This window comes from Tupaia chinensis, unplaced genomic scaffold (genome assembly GCF_000334495.1).
Source record: "Tupaia chinensis unplaced genomic scaffold, TupChi_1.0 Scaffold000004_1, whole genome shotgun sequence".
Taxonomy (NCBI): domain Eukaryota; kingdom Metazoa; phylum Chordata; class Mammalia; order Scandentia; family Tupaiidae; genus Tupaia; species Tupaia belangeri.
In genome coordinates, this window is record NW_006159432.1 from 49,089 (window position 1) to 64,593 (window position 15,505).

Consider the following 15,505-nt stretch of genomic DNA (forward strand, 5'->3'; position numbering starts at 1 on the left):
TAATTATTTTAAAAAGAAGTTATTAATATTCTAAAATATTTCTGTGGGTTATCTTTTTAATCTACTAACATGTCGCATAGCAAATTATTAGCTCTTGAATAAAATAGTTCTTTAGAGATTTAAAACCCTATACCGTAAGATTTATGGCATATATTTAAAGTCATCCTGTGTGACCTTTAATAACATTCCTTAAGGATATCATGACAGTGACATTAAGAGTTAAAAAAAGGAGTTGAATATTTTTGACATAGTATGAAAATCCAGCTTTAAGACAAGCTGTTTTAATTTTATATAGAACAGTTAATTTTCTATCTAGCAATTAAATTGTGCTCTACTATACCTGAGATTCTTTAGATAAGATCTTGAGTGCATTAATAATATAATGACTGTTTCATGTTTTACTTTGTTCTACTTATTTCTTTCATGTAGTGAACTTTTCATCCTTCTTGGTTTTCATAAATGTAACATGTATATTTCTATGATACATACCACATAATGTGATCATTTAGTTTCTTCTTTTGTAAAAATAATTATTATTAGATATAAAGAAATTCTTGAGATCAATGTTACTAGATATGTAGTTATTCTTAATTTATTTTAGCCATTAAAAGTGTACTACTAAGGGCCAGCAGATGGTGTAGTAGTTATGTCGATGGACTCCCACATGGCAGACCATGGTTCGAGTCCTGGGCCCAGTGGCTTGAAAATCACTGGGCACGTAGGTGTGCATGCCCAAGATGCCAGGAGGAGAATGGAGAAGGGAATGAAGTGTGGCCATCTGATTTCTCATTTTCTCTGTCTCTATCTCTCTTTCTTTCCAGTGTGCACACGCTCTCTAGGGCAAAAAGCTCTATTAAAACAAACAAAAAAGTGCATTGCTGTAAATTCAAGAAGAAATGTAACCAATATATAATTTTGTGTTCCATAAAAGTTTTACAATTAAATGAGATTTATTGTATAATCTTAAATTCTCAATATATGTTAGCCATTATTCATCCAGTTCATTGATTTTTGAGATTAGAAATGTCTATGTTATCTTTTCAGCACCATAAAAATAGAGCAGTCTTGACTAGACCTGGTAAAACTTTTATGCAAATGGATAACCATCACTGTTAAAAAGCTTTGAAGGAGCCAACAAGTGATGTGGTGGTGAAGGCACTGGACTCCCACATAGCCGACTGAGGTTCGAGTCCCAGACCTGATGGCTTGCTTTCTCACTTTCTCATACGAATTAAAATAATAATAATAACAATAAATAAAAATAAATAATTCACTAAAAATAATTTAAAAAAGAAATTTGGGGTTTTTTTTCCAACTTTCTCCAGTATATTCAAATTGTTAGCAATTCATACTATTGTTTTTTTTCTAGCATCTTTTAGTAAGTTTCATGAAACATAGCCATGGCTTTGTTTTGTTCTGGTTTTTTTTTAGAGAGCTTTTTGCTATAGAGTGCATCCACTCGTTGGAGACAGAAAGAGAGAGAGAAAGAGAGAGAGAGGGAGACAGCAAGAAGTCATCCCCCAGGAGGGATAGCCATGCTACAATCCCTTCTCCTTCATTCTCCTCTCTGGATTATGAGCACTTACGCACTTGAGCTCAGCGTGAGTTTCAAGGCACCGAGTCCAGGACTTGCACTACAATTGGCCTTCTGGGAGTTCAGCGCCTTACCTTTATGGCCTCCACATCCATGTTTGGTTTTTTGTTTTGTTTTTGTTTTTGTTTTTGTTTTGAGAGGTTTTTGCTACAGGGCATGTGTGCTTGCCAGAAAGACAGAGAGAAATAGAGAGACAGAAAGGGAGAAATCTCCCCCCCAGGGGGTATGGCCACGCCACAATCCCTTCTCCTCCATTCTCCTCTGGGATCTTGGGCACACACACATGCACACACACACACACACACACGCACAGCATGAGTTTAAACCACCGGGTCTGGGACTTGAACCATGGTCTACTACATGGGAGTCCAGCAACATAGTCATTACACCCACTGCTGGTCCTGATATCCATGTGTTTTAAACTGATTTTTTAAAACTTAAAGGCACTGTTATGTTTTGTTTAATGAGTAAGTCTGTCTATATTATTTGAAAAAATGTTGAAAAATGAGTTAGTGAGCCTTAGCAAAGGTTAACTAACATTCATATATCTATTACTAGAACTCAGATGTTTTCTTTTAATTCACTGGGACTTCAGTACCAGTTTCTGATTAACTGTTAGGTCGTTGGGAAAGTTATGACATACTTTCTATGATTTTTTTTGTGCAAAAATGCATCATGACTTTCCTGACAACCCAGTAGATTATTCATAGATTGTAAAAGTAATGATGCCTGTCATTTCTAAAATTCTTTTGTCCAAAATCATGGAGGTGGAAAATACCCAAAAGAATACATCTCCTTGCCTCCAGGCAAGAGGGCACCTAGATCATTCTAGTCAGATAGGCTGTAAGTAAACTTGTAAAGGAATTCATATACCTGTAAATGACAACGAAATGCCAGCTGTGAAGTAGTTTATAGATAGAGTTTACAGGAAAGTAAAGGTATGGTAAATAGCTTGTCATTTATGAGAATGGAATGTTCTGTATGTTGTGCACAGAACATGTCTAGTCTCATTTATTTGTCATCTTTTGCCATTTGTTAAACTCTGTACTTGATCCAGAAATAAGTCAACAGTTTAAATAAGAAATATGTGTTGCAACATTGAAACATATAAACTTGGAGTTTTTTGAGCCTCCAAAAATTAGTACTTTCAAAACATCAACTGGATTATTTAACAAAAGCACTGATATCTAATTTTTGAAAATTAAATGCTTCCAAAGGAAAACAATTAATCAGTCAGTTGCCCATATTACTAGCTGCTATATATTTGAACTTAATACCCAATATAGCCACTGGTGCCTCCTTTCACTATAGGAATCCCTCTTACTATCACTATCTATACAGCCCCCTTAAATATTAAGCATTCCACTTATAAGAAATGTCTTAGAGCTGATTGTCTTTCTGCATTCTTTTTTTTTTTTTTTTTGAGAGGTTTTTGCTATAGGGCACGTGTGCTTGTCAGACAGAGAGAGACAGAGAGACAGAAAGCGAGAAATCACCCCCCAGAGGGGATGGTCATGCCGCAATCCCTTCTCCTCCATTCTCCTCTCGGGATCTTGGGCACGCACGCACACGCGCCCGGCGTGAGTTTTAAGTCACTGGTCCGGGACGCGAACCACAGTCGACTACGTGGGAGTCCAGCGACATAGCCATTATGCTAACTGCTGGTTTCCTCTTTCTGCATTCTTATGTACTGTCGTTTCCATTCCACAAGTTTTAAACTGTACTACATTTACAAAGTGTTTTATATCATGGTATAGATAAAGGTTATGACTCTAGCTATACCTCATTTTTGATGATAGGGAGCACTAGAACAGTAGTGAATTAAATGGTTCCAATGTTTCATGAGCTTTCAGTGAAAAGAGTTCTTGGAGCTTATTTGGATAAAATTATGAAAAGAGTTATCTGGCTTTTTTCCTTTTTTATGAATTTTATTTATAAATAACATTTTTATTTGTAAATACATTTTTTTCCTTTTTATGAATTTTAGTTGTATATTTTGTAAATATATTCATTTTTAGTTGTAAGTACCATCTGATACATGTTATAAATTTGACCCCACATAACTCCATATGAAGTACAAGTGTGCATTAAGTAGAATTCCATATAGCTAACCTCATTTCCATTACAGTTTTATAGCAAAACCTATGGAAATTAATCACTTGTAACTATCTCTTCCCTGTGAGCATTGTCTCTATATCCCAAAACTATAAACTGCTTCCTTTAATTCATTAAATTCAAGAACTTAAGGTTTCTTTCCTGTCAATTCCAAATGTTTAACATTGCTTGCCTTATTTCCTTTTATATCAAATAAGAGCCAGCATTATGAACTCTGCACGTTACTGAGTGCTTCAAAAGGCAAAAGAGAAACATATCTCTCACCATGGTTTCAGAGGAGAATGTGGAGAAACATATGTGTGTGCTCAGATTTCTCTCTGTTGGTGTATGGACTCTGGAAAGAGCAATAAGCTAAAAGATTTCTAAACGTTTTTTCTGTGGTGGGCTAGAAAATTTTTAACTCAATATTCATCGAGCCACTGTGCATGACACACTGTAGAAAATTTAAACCATGAAAATAGGATTTCTGTTTTCAAGTTGTTTTAAGGGGTCTATAATGGACTTTGAGCGACTCTATCTACTGGGTTATCTGAAAAGTTATCATGCATTTTTTAATAGGAAAATATGTCATGACTTCCTGACAACCTAATTTTTTGAAGAATTATTTATTTTATTAATTGTGTTTGTTATTTTTTAATTTAACCAGAGAGAGACAGAGAAAAAGGAAAAATTAGAAAGCAAAGCACCAGGTCCAGGACTTGAACTGTGGTTGGCCATGTAGGAGTTCAGCACCTCAACAACCATACCACCTGTCAGCCTCCCAACAACCTAATATTTTAACGGGGTTTCAAGATGGCCTTTTAGAGGAAGTGGTATATGAAGCAAGTATTTGAAGTGTAAATTTTGACATGAAAATTTGAGAGCAGGGCATTCCTAACATTTTATACACCTAAATATAGAAAAATAAAGTTATACCCAGCCTCGGTGGTGTACTCAATAGCCAACTGAATCCATTGCTGGAAGCCACATGGCCACCAAGTGTTCAGATTCCCAGCCTAGTTGCCCTGAAACATGTCAGCTATGCATGTACACATGTGCCCAAGATTCCGATGGGCTGGAGGGGTAGAAGGGGATCACAGCATGATGAGAACTTGCTGAGAGTGCAAATCTTTGTCCTTCTCTCCTTTCTCTCTCTATCTCTCATATGTGCACACACACTCTAAAAAAAAAATAAACATACTTTGAAAAGAAAGAAAAAATGAAAGGCTTGTCAAGAAACAAGAGGTAATTTATTCAAAAGGTAATTGATTCAGAGTGTTCAAATAGGTGGCAGATAAGGATAGACAGTTTTATTTTTTCGTAGTCTTAAAGTATCTCTGGTAGTCTCAGAATGAAGGACTTATATTTACTGCAGTGAGAACTAACATAATGAAAATCACAAAATTAAGAGAATTAACTAGAGTATATATGTACAGAAAGGGGGACTTTATAGTTCATAGAAAAATAGATTTAAAATACAAATTTATTTTGGTACAAAAAATTTTGAAACCTATGCATAACTTATTATAATATGTATTTTTCAATTAGCAATAATCGCGCCTCGGGTAAACCTCATTGGCTACGATACTGCCACTGCGCAAAGCTAATAATATGTATTTTTCATGAACTTTTCTTTTTGAGAGGTTTTTGCTATAGAGCGCATGCGCTTGCCAGACAGACAGAGAGAGACAGAGAGACAGAAAGCGAGAAATCACCCCCCCAGAGGGGATGGCCACGCTGCAATCCCTTCTCCTCCATTCTCCTCTTGGGCTCTTGGGTAGGCACGCATGCACATACGCCTGGCATGAGTTTTAAGCCACTGGGTCCGGGACGCGAACTGCAGTCGACTATGTGGGAGTCCAGCGACATAGCCATTATGCTAACTGCTGGTCCCATTTTCATGAACTTTTAAAAGACTCCTCAAGGGAACAGTAGGTAGCATAGTGGGTAAGGCACTGGACTCCCACATGACCAATTATGATTTAAGTCCCTGACCCAGCGGCTTGAAATTCACACCAGGCACATGTGTGTGCAATTCCAAAATCATGAGAGGAGAATGGGGGAAAAGGGATTGAAGCATGGCCATCTCATTGGAGGGTGATTTCTCACTTTCTGTCTCTGCTGAGTGCACACACTCTATAGCAAAAATCTCTCAAAAGAAGAAGAAGAAGGAGGAAGAGAAAGAAAAGACTCCTCAAATACGTATCCAGGATAATTAAAGATGCCCTGACTAGAGTATGTGAAGTCCAGGTGATTGGTAACAATGGCCAGAATTGGGATGATGGCATAAGGAGCAGAGTTGAAAAAATTGGTTTTAGAAATACAACTGGGGAATGGTGAGTAGTGAAAATTTTTCCACCCTGTTCTTCACTCACCCATCCTTTTTCCCAAAGAAATGAGATATCTAATGTGATTGTATCACATTCTAAAATATAGTTTGGTCATGTTTTCAGTTGAATGGTCGCTAAGAGATAATGATCCTACATACACTTTCTTTTTCATCTTTTCCTGCTACTGGAGAAATAGGGTTGAACCTCACTTGCACCTCTTTTTAGTCTTCTGCAACACAGGCATGGTAATGTATTTAGTCACCATGAGCCAGCCAGCCTTAAGATGGAATTAGGGCTTAATAGCTGCTCTTAAACCTATCACATTCTACAGCTCCATTGTACCAGAGACCTCTAAATTGGAGGTTTTACTACAAATCCAGCTAATAATGTAGTCATAATTTTATTTCCCATTTCCTCTTAGTCCCTTTTCTTTTTCAAAAACCTCATAGTCAGAGTTACTTACTGTAATGGAGCATTTAAGCATTTCTTACATTCCCCCCAAATATTGTTTGATAGCATCCAATCCCACCCAGGTGGATCCTATAGTCTGTATACATTAGAGGCAGTATAATATGTGTAAGAGCAGTGTCTGTAGAGGTAGATCCTAAGTTGTGATAGTCACTCTGTTGTTACTGGATACATGACTTTGGGAAAGTTATCTAACCTCTATGTCTCAGTTTCCTAATCTTTAAAAATCTAATAGTAACCTAACTCAGAACTGGGAGGGTTATATAAGTGTTAAGGTGTCTGTCACATAAGAATCAGATATTATTGACTTTTGTGATTATTACAGGATTTGATAACTAACTAGATTTGAAAGTAACTTGGAGAGTTACCAGTTGTACTTAAAATTTATCTAAGTAGCTGAGCCGACAGCAATTTTATGATCAGAAACAGGAGTTTTAGAAAAAAGAAACGATTTGTGGGTGAATGAACATTATAATTTTTATGTAGAATTTGTACTTGAAATAATAAAGCACAACTCAGGTGTGGAAGTATAGTAAAAAAGTAGAAATAAGGATCTCAGCCCTGGAGGAAAGATTGGGCCTAGAGAGAAAGATCTGGGACATGTCAATACTGCTGAACGAGAGATGAACCTATAGTAAAAGTTGAAATTTGGGAAGGTATTTAATAAGGACAGAATATTGTGTGGATCAATATGTGCTACATGTTTTAGGAGATTTTTTCTTGTTTAGTTTTTTTTAAGAATTATTTTATTAACTTAATTATGTATGTATATATGTATGTATTTAAGTTTCACAAGAGAAGGACAGAGTAAGAGAGAGAGGAAAAGTAAGAAAGCAAGCCACCAGGTCTGAGACTCAAAGTGCTGTCGATCATGTGGGAGTCCAGCGCCCTTAACCCCCATGCCACCTGCTGGCCCAAATTTCTTGTTTAGTTTTATTCTCAAATTTTATTTCCTTATGTGAGGAAATAAAGGCTCGAAGCAATTGTTTTCTTCTTATTATTATTATTTTAGAGAGAGATTTTTGCTATAGTATATCTGCACTAACCCGAGAGACAGACAGACAGAAGGCTAAAAATCAAGCCGCAATCTCTTCTCCTCTATTCTTCTCCTTTCAGGATTTTGGTCGTGCACATACTCACGGTGTTAGTTTTAAGCCCAGGACTCAAACCAGGGTCAACTAGTGATGTAACCATTACACCATCTGGTGGCTCCAGCAATATTTTTCTTAAATACTATACCTGGACTCTCTCTATTCAGGAAAGCTCTAAACCTAACAAGGGGCTAACAAAATTGTAGCATGCAGGGACATCATGAAAAACTTTTTTTTTTTTTTAAGTTCATTTATTTGGGTGAGACCTATAGCACAAGGACTAGGCACTGTGTAGATGAAGCCTGATCCCACATAACTGACCAGAGTTTGGTTCTCTACACTGTTGACTTGAAAAACATTCTAGGCACACATAGGCTTAGCTGATGAGATGGAGAACTGGAGGGGGGCGGGGAGGAGGACAATGTGACCAGGCCCCTCATTTGGGGGAAAGGGCCTTCCTCTATGTGTGTGTGTGTCTATACATCTCTCTCTCATGAGCATGCATGCCATCTGGCATTTTTAAAAAGTTCATGTATTTTATTCATTATAATAGAGAGTGCTTATACATGCAACAGAAAGGGAAGTATATTCAGTAAGGTTTCATCATGCCACTATTTCCTTTTCCTTGCACTTCAACTCGTAATGGTCTTGGCCATAGACCTGATGTATTTTCAGATCAACCCAGGGATTCTAACTCAGTCAGATTCACAGATTCTAGCCCTGCAGTTGAGTTTGCCACCAACTTTGTCACTGGAGTGGGTCATTATCTAGATGATTGATAGATAGATAGATTGATTGATTGATTGATTGATAGATATCTGCAGTTAAAAATTGGAAATTTAGATTTTGTAATAGTATCAAAAATACTAAACATTTAGGGATAAAATTAATAAAACATGAATCGAGTATAAGACCTGTACAAGGAAAGCTGATAAATATTACTGAGAAAAAGTAAAGACCTAAATAATTGAAGAGATATATCATGTTCATAGACTTGAACACTTGATATTGGTAAAGTACAAATTGTTCCTTACAAGATTTATAAATTCAGCAATTTTGGTGAAGAACTCAACAGACTCTTTTTTGTATAAGTTGACAAGCAAACCTAAAATTTACAAGGAAATTACAGTACTACCAGAATATCCAAAGCAATTTTGAAAAAAAGGATGGAGATGCCAACATAATTTACTGAGGAAATTACTGTCTTTTCAACAAATTGTACTGGAACATTTCTATATCTGTATGTAAAAATAAAACCTCCGTTCTTACCACACACATAAAAAATTAATTTGTGACCATTCATAGATCTCAATGAAAGAACCCAAACTAGAGAACTAGAAACGAAAATGAAAGAACATCTTAGTAACCCTGAGTTAATCAACGATTGCATAAATTGGACATAAAGAATATGAACCATTAAAAAACACTGGATGCATTGGGCTTCATTAAAATAAGAAAGTTTTGCTCTTCTGATAAAATAATAAAAAGGAAAAAAGACAAGCCAGACTTTGAAAAAATATTTGCAAAATGTATTTAAGGGCCAGGCTGTAGTATGCTGATTGAGGCAGCTGGATCCCACAGAGCCAACTGTGCAGCTTGAGTCCCAGATCCAGTGGCTTAGAGAAATAGTCTAGGCACAAGTGTGTGAGTGCCTGAAGTTCTGAAAAGAGGGTGAAACGGAGACGGATTGCAGGGTGACCATTCCCCTTGGAGGGGTGCTTTCTCACTACCTTCCTTCTCAAGTGCACATACCCTTTGACAAATTAAAAAAAAAAATTAATAAAGATCTCACATTCAGGGACCAGCAGTTGGTGTAGTGGCTATGTTGCTGGACTCCCACGTAGCCAACTGTGGTTCGAGTCCCAGACCTGGTGGCTTAAATTCACGCCAGGTGTGTGTGTGTGCGTGTGCCTTGAGATCCTGAGAGGAGAATGGAGGAGAAGGGATTACAGTGTGCCTCCCCCCCCCGGGGTGATTTCTCACTCTCTGTCTCTCTGTCTCTGTCTTCCTGGTGAGCGCACGTGCCCTATAGCAAAAACCTCTGAAAAAAAAAGGAAAAAGAAAAAAGAAGAAGATCTCACATCCAGTACTCTTGCAACTGAAGAAGGCACATTTTCTGAGTTAAAACTTTAAAAACTGGGGAAAGGATGTGAATAGACACTTGGCCAAAGAATTACAAATAACTAATTTAGCACAAGAAAAGATGCTCAACACCATTAGTCATTAGACAAACAAAGATGATACCACAATTAGATACCACTACAACCAATGGAATGGTTAGGTTTTTCTACTTTTTTCAGCATCTTACTAACTAGGATGGAGTGGTAAATTACACCCTTCTTACAAGTCATAACAGAAACTAGAAGTTGAGCTGGAAATAAAAAAAGATACAACCAATGTGTAGTCATACCCTTATTCAAATCTCTTTCTATGTTTTTATGGTAGGAATGGGAGGATCATCCAAGAAATCATTGAAACTGTAAGATTTCAATATACAGTTCTAGGAGTGGAAACTAACTTCTAAGAGTGAAATCTGGGAAGATGTAGAGGCAACAACCACAATCAAATGGGAGAGAATGGTGATAAGTTTAAGGGGATGGAGAATGAGGTGAAAGTTGAGCTTTTTTTTTTTTTTTATTGGACCCAGGAGAGCTCTTCATGTTTGTGAGAAGTATTTTGAAAGGGAAAGTGTGAAAATATAAAATATAATCCAGTAGTGATAACTGAGAAAATTAAAGTGTTTCGGTATCATGAGGGTCAAGTGGAGAACTATGATCCTTTCAATAAGAAAAGAAATCATTCTCAGTTTAGAGTGTAGGAAGAGAGAAAATTAAGATGCAAAGATGTTGAACCTATAGAGGAGGGAGTTGAAAGAAACTCTTGTTAGATAGATCCTGACTTAAAAAAAAAAAAAAGGAAATGAAAATGAAGAGGGCTCTTAATGACCTAAAAAGTCATAATAAAAGAAGGTAGGTTTTAGAATGAACACTGGAGAGAATACAGTAGTCTAGTAGATTTGAATAGAATTATTTCAAGTAGCAAAAAGAGCCTGATCATGGTCTTCATCAGCATATCACTAATGTCCCACACCTTCTTACTTATTGCACATCAGAAGTTCACAGGCTGTCATCTGAAGGCTAAACCTAGCCCACCACTTATTCTTCATTCAGCCACAAGCTAAGAATGGTTTTTGCATTTTTTAATTAAAGTTTTATTGAAACAGTCACATTCATTTGTTAACATATTGTCTGTGGCTGCTTTCATGACAGAAGTACACAATTGAGTTGTTGCCACAGAGACTGGCTGGTTCCCAGTCCTCAAACATTTCCTCTTGATCTTTTACAAGGAAGTTTCCTTACCCCATATTGAAAGCATTCATGCCAGATTTTCAGCAGCATTAAGTGGCAGTGGTCCATTGTCCATCTCTTTCAGTAAGACCATTCACAAATCTAGTAGGCAAGTCATCACTTATGGATGCTTCCTGGATAACAGCACTTCTCTTCCCTGTGCATCTCTAGCTGGGTAAATGGAAGGTTATGACTTTGAACAATAACAGTGTTACTTCTTGGTAAGGATGAGATAATTATATTTCAATGACTAGAAGAAAAATCAAAACCTCTGCTTACAGAATTCTTATATTTAAATAGTTTGAACATCTCATGGCTTACAGGAAAATATATGGAACTTGATAAACATATCAGCCAGACTTAAAATTGGAACTGTGTTGCTAGGAAAGTATGTAAGGTCATATGTCATTTTTCCCATGACAGGCTCTTTTAAAAAAAGGATTTGGCACACTTGAACATTGAACACTTAATTTTATTTAACAAACACATAGTGCTTACTGTACCAACACAGTTAGTATTTTACTAATATTAACTCATTTAATTCTCCTAATAATCTAATAAGATTTTCACTATTATTAATAGCATTATTATTGTATAAATATGGAATCCAAAACAGGTAGTAGAGATCAGTTGTGGCATTTGAACTCAGACAGTCTGGCTTCAAAATCCTTGCTAGTTAATGAATAATACTTAGAAATGTTTAGAAGCTTAGTTTCCCTTGGAAGTGTAAGTCAGTCAGCCTAGGCCAAAAAGGTCAACATTCAGCTTTAAGCCAGTACAAAGTTCTTTATGCTACGGGGCTCCATCAGTGGAGTCTTTCTGCCAAAGAACTTTCTGATATTCCATGCCCAGGGTCAGATTCAGAGTGAAAAATTACATGCTTATCTCGGAAAGAGATGTAAATATTTAAAATTACATGTAAATATTTAAAATTCCACTATGTAAAAGAATACTTCAGTCTCATGAACCTTTAAGATCACTTGAGGCACTTTTTGAATCATCCAATAGTTTTCCTAAACACATTATCTTCACTGCTTTGGTCTTTTTTATTGTTTGAATCCGTAGATGATATGGTGACTGGATTTTTATCTTGAGCCTCAAGTATTCCTTCAAATAAGTTTTTTCTCATTTGTTTTTTTAAGGATTTATGATTTTCAAACTGTGACTACTGATGTTTCTTTTTACAGTTATTTTTAAAACTTGTTTTCAGTGTAATTGTAATATCCCAGAAATAATTTTTAAACTTTGCTACTATTTTTACTCATTCTTGCAAATAAACAATATCAGCATTCAGAATTTGCATTGCTTATTGTCAATGCAAACCAATATGTCTTCTTTAAACAGTATTTTGTATTTCAGAATAGAATGATGAGTAAGTATTCAATGAGAGACTCAGGACTCATATTAAAAAGGACACTCTTGAGACCAACAGATAGCATATCGATTATGCTGCTAGGCTCCCATGTAGTCGACCACAGTTTGAGTCCTGGACCTGGTGGCTTGATTTCTCATTTTCCTTCTCTCTCTCTCTCTCTCTCTCTCGCTCTCTCTCTCTCTCTCTCTCTCTCGCTCTCTCTCTCTCTCTCTCTCTCTCTCTCTCTCTTTCTCTCTCTGGTCAAATTAAAATAAATGAATGAATGAATTAATAATAAAATGAAATAAAATAAGTTTTTTAAAAGAGGCATTTCTTCAAAATAAAAATGAAGGATGCTAAAAATTTTATTATTCTCATTCAATTAGTGTTTATTGAGTTTCCCTGATTATATTAGGTACTTCATTATTTTATTTTTATCTTAAAGTATTTATAGCCATAAATAAGTGGCTAAATAGATACTGAGGCATGTAGGCATTTACTGGAACTTTATAAGCTTTCACATCCCATAAACAGCTGTAGAAAGTAAAATATGATCATAACACGATATGTGTTTACTGACTGCCCAATCAGTGTAATTGTATATTTAGTATCTGCCAGTTTGGAGATCCCAAGAGTAGTATGTTACTGAAAAACTTAAAAGTCCATTAAGTTTAATGAGATATTAAAAGATGGGGAAGTAGACCTAACAAAGTATTACAGTTCTTATCATTATTATGTTATGTTTTCTTTACTTCTGTTCTGCATGATCTCATGATAGACTTTGTTACATTTGCTGTGGGCAGGCTGGTAAGTCAAACTTAGATTCCTAAAATTGTGGGTAAATCTTGCAATAATTTTAACACATTACAAAACTTAGATGGAGCATGTCATATCACACTAACTTAGCTCCCTCTTTGCATTTCTGTATTTTAAATATTTTTAAAATGTTGTCATGTCTCCTTCTACCACCTTACTCATTATCCAAGCTGTACATTTTTAGAAACTTTAATCTTTCTTGTAGTTCAGCCATACCTACCCTATAATTATTTTGGTTTCTCTTTTCTTCACTCCCTGGAATTTGTTTTCACCTTATACTCATACCTAAACCTACAAATAATCCTAACTCATTGCTTTTGTCATACTTCAGAAGAAATTGCCCTCTTCAGGTTAGTTTTTGATACTTTAGTGTTTTCAATCCTGGCTTAAATGTAGTTAATAATTTTAATTTTATTATAATACCCAGAAAATCTTAGTATGAGTCCATTCATTCATTACTGAAGAATCATTAGAGCTTATAATGAACCAGATAATATATATTACATTCTAGGAATTGAAAAAAATGAATTACACAAGATTCTCATACTCAAGTAACTTATATTTTAATTATACAAAGGCAGTTTTGTAAGTATTTTATTTGTCTTAGCTCATTTAGTCATGAACTCAACATATGCAAGTCTTCCCAGAGTTTTGTTTTGTTTCATTTTGTTTTTGTTTTTAAATATACCTAAGTGGAAGAGAGAAAGAGAAAACAAGCACTGCCCAACAGGGCCTGGTCATACCTCAGTCCGTTTTCTCTCAATTCCTTATCCTGTCTTGATCCTGGGTATGCACATATATTTTTTAAGCCACTCGTTGGAGACTCAAATCCTGATAGACCAGGTGGACTCTATCGTAGCTTCCTCTGCTTAATGGTTAACTGTGAGGCCTTCTTTCCCCCAGAGATTTTTTTTATTTTTTATTATTTTATTTATTTATTTATTTATTTATTTTTGAAAAAAAAAAAAAGGTTTTCACTATAGGGCGCGTGCGCTCGCCAGACAGACAGAGAGAGACATAGAGACAGAAAGCGAGAAATCACCCCCCAGGGGGGATGGTCACGCCACAATCCCTTCTCCTCCATTCTCCTCTCGGGATCTTGGGCACGCATGCACACGCGCCCGGCGTGAGTTTTAAGCCACCAGGTCCGGGACGCGAACCGTGGTCGACTACGTGGGAGTCCAGCGATATAGCCATTATGCTAACTGCTGGTTCCCTTCCCCCAGAGATTTTGATTCAGTAGGTCTAAAGTGGAACCATGACATACAGAGTTCTTATTCCACAAGTGGCTTCTGATGGTCTTTCCTGGTTGGTCTCATAAATAAAGTCAATGTTGGGAGCCATGCTTACCCTTAGAAAAAAGAAAGTCATGCTAATGACACTTCTACTACCAAACCACTTATCTTCAGATACGCAGAACCCGCTTTCTAGATTCCCATTAGCAATTTCCCAGAGTTCTTTTAGAAGTTTGGGGCCATATTCTGAACACTGATTTGTATAAGTTAAGATTTATAAGGCTCGCATGTTATTAGGAAGTTGATCTTAATAAATGAGGTTTATGTCCCTATTTGCTGTTTATAGTACTTTGTATGTTAACTATATGAAATTGGTTTCCTTTCTTTGAACTGCGTATTATGGAAAAAAGGACAAAAACCATTAATAGCCTCCCTAATATTTTGTATCATTCTTCATCAAAGCATACTCCCAAAAGAACTTTTCCTAATTACTTTTTTAGATTCAGTTTTTATAATCCTGAATTTTTTCGTAATATTAAAGGAATATATTGAAAGCAGCATGAAATAAGAGTTTTATGTATAACAAAGGATTGACATAATAAATGCTCTCAGTTAGTGGAGTGATTCAAGCTGAATAAGTTATTTGTTGTGTTGCCACAAAAGACAAAACAGCAACTCATTCAAACGTTGTTATAAATTGTTTTACTCTAATTTTATCTCATGCATGCTTTGATTTATTTTAAGGCAACATTCTTTTCATTATATTTTGTTTCACTTAAGTACTTTATCTTCACATACCTATAGTGCCTATTTTTTGCCTTTATAAGATGGTCAAATATTACTACCATGTTTGTTTTATTAATGACATTACATATTTTATTTGATCATCTGATATGATAGATGCATTGAATTACCCTAAATGCATGCTTGAAATTCTTATGAATCCATGGTACAGTTGTTAAACATACTCAGCGTTTTTAACTCAGCAAAAAAAGATCCTTCACATTCATTTACGAATTAGCTAGTAAGCCAAAAATGACAGATGTAGTCTTACAGCTGAGAAGTGAACTGGCTGAAGAAATCATCTCAATGGCAGAAACGTTTGGACAAATACCCAAATGCCTTTAAATTCCTTCCTTATGCCCTATAGCAATCCTTGCTGCAAGACTGATGAAG

At 35.9% G+C, this 15,505-nt stretch overlaps 1 protein-coding gene and 1 pseudogene across 1 annotated transcript in view; one reads left to right on the forward strand and one right to left on the reverse strand.

The window, feature by feature from the left end:
* LOC102474712 (progesterone-induced-blocking factor 1) overlaps positions 1–15,505 on the forward strand; it is a gene marked incomplete at its 5' end in the record, with an annotated part of 214,777 nt that overhangs the window by 46,467 nt on the left and 152,805 nt on the right.
* On the reverse strand, positions 5,167–5,293 carry LOC114009081 (uncharacterized; annotated as a pseudogene).